The sequence below is a fragment of the Furipterus horrens genome, unplaced genomic scaffold (assembly GCF_987537825.1).
Source record: "Furipterus horrens unplaced genomic scaffold, mFurHor1.1.pri manual_scaffold_17, whole genome shotgun sequence".
Classification (NCBI taxonomy): domain Eukaryota; kingdom Metazoa; phylum Chordata; class Mammalia; order Chiroptera; family Furipteridae; genus Furipterus; species Furipterus horrens.
In genome coordinates this window covers 54,269,931-54,275,613 of record NW_028327187.1, presented here as the reverse complement: position 1 = coordinate 54,275,613, position 5,683 = coordinate 54,269,931, and the positions used below count along the sequence as shown (strand labels likewise).

Here is a 5,683-nt window from a genome sequence, read left to right as displayed (position 1 = left end):
CTTTGGAGATGTGTCTTTTGCGCATTTCTTAATTAGGTTGTTTGTCTTCATGGCATTGAGTTGTATTAGTTCTTTGTATATTTTGGAGATTAAATGCTTGTCAGATATATCATTGGCAAATATGTTCTCCCATACAGTTGGTTCCCTATTCATCTTGCTGATGGTTTCTTTAGCTGTACAAAAGCTTTTAGATTTTACATAGTCCCATTTGTTTATTTTCTGCTTTGTTTCCAGTGCTTTAGGAGATATATTGGCAAAAGCATCCTATATTGAATATCTGAGATTTTACTGCCTACATTTTCTTCTAGTTTTATGGTTTTGCAATTTCCCTTTAAATCTTTTATGCATTTTGAGTTTATTTTTCTGTATGGTGTAAGTTGGTGGTTTAGTTTTATTTGTTTTTGCATAAAACAGTCCAGTTTTCCCAACACCATTTATTAGAGACTGTCTTTTTTTCATTGTATGCTCCTTCCACCTTTGTCAAATATCAGTTTTTCATACAGGCATGGATTTATTTCTGGGCTCTCTGTTCTGTTCCATTAATCTATATGTCTGTTCTTGTGCCAGTACCAGGCTGTTTGAATTACAGTGGACTTGTAGTATAGTTTGATATCAGAAATTGTGATACGTCCAGCTTTATTCTTCTTTTGCTAGATTGTAGAGGCTATTTGGGGGGTTTTACTTGTTTTATATAAATTTTTTGGAATATTTGTTCTAGTTCTGTGAAGTATGCCATTGGTATTTTAATAGGTTTTTTTTTTATAGTTGAGTCTTTTTTAAGGATATTTTATTATGTTGTTACAGTAGTTCCAATTTTTCCCCTTTGCTCCCCTCTGCCCAATACCCCTCTTCCCTCCAGAAGTCCCACCCCCCTTAGTTCATGTACATGGGTCATGCATATAAGTTCTTTGGCTTCACCCTTTTCTATATTATTCTTAACTTCCCCCTGTCTATATTGTACCAATCAATTATGCTTCTTCTTTTTTTTAGAAGCTAAACCTGCTTTTATTAATTGTAATACAAATACTCCAAAAATATAAACAGACACTTAATGGCATCCCATATTTCAAGTTTTTGAATACAACAAATTTATCAAATTTGTTGAAATCTATAAGCAAAGTAGTCAGAATCCCATAGCCCAGGCACAGTGGGAAGCAGACCCCCCACCCTCCAAATGGCTTCTTGAAAGAGGCAAGAGACACTGACATGGAACAAGTCAAACTTGGGATAACTATAAGCAAAGAAGCTCGTGGGGTTTGGAGGGTCTGCTGCAGGGGCAGGCCCTACATTGAGGAAATGGGATAGCAGGACAGATCTCTGCTTTCCCTCCTCCACTTGTATAAAAATATTTGCTGTTAAACAAGTGGGAAACTAAAACCCCATTTTACAAAGTGACTGACAGACAGCAATGGTGAAGTAACCAACTGAAGACGTCAAGGGGAAACTAGGCTTACTTTCCTCAGACACTCGGCCTGGGTGGGCCATGGGACCCAGGACAGCCTGACAGGAGCTGCCCTGCTGAATGAGGCCTCGGGAACAGGGCAGGAGTAGCAGAATAGAATGGCATCCATTTCCCAGGGACTGGATGCTATTAGATTTCCCATGATTTTTAGCACAAAGAAGCTTTTAGGCCACTGTTAACAGAGGTGAGTTCATATATGTACAAAATGGTCAAAACCTTTGGGGCAGGAAGGAACTAAACAGAAGGTCCCAGGTTAATTGAAGGCAAATTTATTCAACCTCTCTATATAAAAAGGGACCCATGGGCCTACAGAGTGTCCCCTCTACAATGTGCAGAGTGAAAACTCTTACCTGACCCTTTCCAAACTGGTCCTGTGTCCAAAGCTTCCCCTATGAGAGGGACACGAACATCAGGCTTTTGATTTAGAAGCCCAATCAGAGAGACACACTGTGTCCCTAAAGAGGCACATTAAAGAACTGAACCTGGCAGACGAGCAGATCCCTGGCATGGCTTAAATTGGTGCTGACCAAGAATGGTGGCCAATTGCCTCACACAGAAAGGGATGGTGGGAAACCCAGACCAGATCCTGAGGTGAACTAACTCCCTCCCCATCTTTCCCTCCTCCAAAATGGAGTCTGGCCTGACTGCTCTCAGGAGCAATCTTCACTTGCCCCTAACACACGGTAAAACTGGAAATCAGACAGCAAATGAGGGTGGCTCTGGTCCACATGGATGGGCTCTGTATAGATTTGGCCTTGTTGCCTCTCTGGGGAAGTGGGAACGGCTTATCTGTTGAGGAACTGCAGGTGGGCAGCAGAGTTCTGAGGGGAGTGAGGCCTGCAGAGGGCTTCATGCAAGAAATGCAGGGATGCTCCATCCATGCTGTCCTGGGCTCTGGTCACGAGTCACACTCGGACAGGCCTGACAGGAAAGGGGCTGGCACAGGTTCTTCCTTCACCAGGAGGAACATGGAGACCCAGAGAAGGGCAGAAAGGGTCCTTGGAACTGGACCAGCTTAGAGCCTCTTATTGCTTCTTTAGTCAGAAAAGCTTGGCTGGGTCCAGATGGCAGATTTGACCCAAGGGTTAAACTAACCTTAAGAGTGGGCCTTGAGAGAAAGGCCCCTCCTGCAATATCAAGATGAAGGGACTAGACCTGGGCCTTAGAATGAGAAGCCCCCATTTCCTTCAGGAGCTAGCACCAGAGCCCTCTCCCCTACCTGTAGGAGGACCCCATGGGAACCAGGGAATGATGATGGGGGAAATGACCACATGGGCTTTGGGGACTCTGTTCCTTTCTGTGACACTAAAGGGAAACAGAAAGCCTTACAACCTTGGACAAAGCAGGGAGGTGGCACTGTAACATTAGAGAAAGACTAGTCAGCTAGCTACCACTCATGACACCAAGCTGCTGCTCCCCCGCCTGGGTTAGCTCCTCAGGCTGGACCTAGTGTGTGGAAACTGAAAAGGATAATGGGATGAATTCTGAGTGGGAGGTGCCCTCACACCTGAAACAATGCACAAATGTTTTGTAACACCTGACTCCAGGGAAGAGAGAGATGGGGTTAGGAACACCCTCATGCCTCAGAGGGAGGAAGAGAAGGGAGAATTTCATGCAGCCCTGGGAGAGGCCATGATTTAGGCAGTGATGCTGAAGTGGGGCCATATTTTGGGGGCCCCTTGTGCTCCTGGTTACAACAGCACTTCCCCTTTTGTTTTCTCTCCTGGGGAAACTTCCATTTTGTGACTCTTTTTTAAAGCATTCACTTTTAAGAAACTTTGAAAGCAAGAGACACACAAAGAGCAGGTGTGTGAAGTACCTGTTACCAGAAGCAGGAGGCATGTGTATAGGCTGGCCAAGTAATGATACAACCAACATCCACTCCCCCTCAGCCCAGGAAGAGAAGCAATGCCTCTGAGGCTCTGGAAAGAAAGAGGGACAGCCAGAAAGAATGAAGATGGGGTAGAGAGCTTTGCACAGGCCAGGCCTCAGGGTAAGACACAATAGGAAAGAGTCCTGCCCAAGAAATAGGAAGGGCAGAGAGGAAGCGCCCTTCCCAGACTTTGGAACAAAGTCCTTGCACCAGCACCAGCAGAGAATCCCTGAAGAGAAGACTCACAGAGAGTCCCAAGCTCAGCTGATCTACATACAAGCTAAGGGGACACACACATTTATGGCTTTGGGGATTTTCCTTTTCCTGACACCCCCAGTGCCACACATTCACCTTAAGCCCAGGACTGCAGCTTTGTCAGAAACAAAACAGGCCCAACACCCCATGTTTAGAAAGAGAATTTTAAGAGTCAAAAGAATGGAAATCCATTTTCTGCCCTCTTCCATGGCAGGGAGACCCCCTCCCCCACGGGCTTGAGAATTATGGCTAGCTAGTGAGGAAGGCAGGTGCAGCACCAAAGCCCTGAGGAGACACAGAAAAGCACAGGCCAGGCACTCAGCCCAGGGCAAGTGCAGCCCTGGGGTTGCATGACTCATGGCCACTGGGGCTACTGGTCCTGGAAACAAGCTTTCATCTTCCAGAATTGTTGTCTATCTGTAGCAGCTGGCTGGAGAAAGGTTTCAAAAACGAGTGTGCCTGGGGTACCTAAAAGCAGCCTCTGACCTCTCCTTTCTTCTTGGCACAAGCCTTACAACACTGAGGAAAGGCCATGGCTTTGGCAATGGAGCCTGGAATAATCTTCATCCCTAAGGAGAGCAATGGCTCTCAGGGTGACTGGAGAGGAGATGAGCTAATTTGGGGATAATCCTAATCTTTCAGCTTTTCCTGCCAACCTGAAATGCTTATATACTTGAATTAAGTGCAAGGCAACACACACACACACACACACACACACACACACACACACACACACACACACCCGGCTCCCTCTCTCATATCTCAGAAACCAAACTCAGGGAGTAGGCAGCTTGGGGTATCATTGGTCTGACGTGTCCTAAAGTTCTTTCCCATCAGTTCTATTTCCAGGCCCCCTTTGGTGAGATGATCCAGCTTCCACTCCGTCTGTCAGGCTGATCATAAAGGCACAGTATAGGAAAGTTCCCTACTGGGATGACCATTGCTTGGAAGCTGGGAAGGCTAAGGGGCCCGCAGCTGTCCAAGGCTGGTGTAGACATCCTCTGCTCCACTCAGCTCCTCAAAGATTGGGATCAGGTTTAGCAGCTTGGTGTCTGCCATGTCATCAAACCAAGACTGCACGGGCACTTCATTCTCCAGATGGAAGATGGAAGAAGCAGGCGAGTTGTCCAGGATGAGGGTTTTCCTCAGGTCCCTTCCCAGGAAGCTGAGGTCCTTGACATAGCAGCCCTGGTGGAACACGCAGGACTCATGGAACAGGCGGGCCCGGAACACCCCACACCTGTCCAGCAGATCTGTCACAGGGTCGGCATACTTGGCCAGGCTGGCAGTGAAAAGAACACATTCAAAGAGTTCCCCCATCCATCTCAGGAACTCATCCACGCAAGGCCTCTTGAGTCCGTACACCTGGTGAGTAGTTCCCTCAATCTCTACAGGCACTATGAAATCAGCATTGTTGATTGGCTTAAAAGAGCTATGCACAAGGGTTTCATCCAGCTCAATGACCACGCAGATCCTTCCTTGATCTTCCTCGGTCACCTCTGGGAGAAGGCAGGTCCCTGGGATCTGATAAGACTGGTACTGGAGACACTGGAGTAGATTAGACTTAGCAATGGTGTTGGCTTCTTCCTTGTATGCGGAGAGCTCGGTGCGAAAACAGCAGAAAAGGGCCTTGAAGATGTTACGTCCACAAGGCTTTTTAGGAGAGGACTTGGAGACCAGGCCTTGCTTGGTAAGCACCAGGGCGTCTTCCCTCCATGCCTGGGTGATGATGGAGCCGTGTTTCATCTAACAATCCCACGGCCCCAGGGTGGCTGGATGGGAGGGTGGGCGCACAGGCTAGGCGGGGCTGGAGGGCCTGGGTGGGGGCCCGCTCTGGCTCCTGCTCGCGAGACTCGGACTCCCACAGCTGTTCACATCCCTGCTCTCATTCCCGTCCTGAGCCAGGAAGGGAGGCAGCCTTTTCAGAGAACGGGCAGCCTGGGCAGCAGCTTCCCCCGTTGTCCCTGGCACTGATCCCCCAGCAGCAGATCTGGGCTCCTCAGTTTAGGTCCAACATGGAGAATCCAGAGCGAAAACAAGAGACTGATTATGCTTCTTAATCCCTGCACCATTTCCCCCTTTCTCCTCCTTCC

The 5,683-nt window shown here is 47.7% G+C and overlaps 1 pseudogene; it reads right to left on the bottom strand.

Moving 5' to 3' along the window:
* Positions 1-4,500: 4,500 nt before the first annotated feature.
* LOC149991023 (carboxy-terminal domain RNA polymerase II polypeptide A small phosphatase 2 pseudogene) lies at positions 4,501-5,336 on the bottom strand (annotated as a pseudogene).
* Positions 5,337-5,683: the final 347 nt, after the last annotated feature.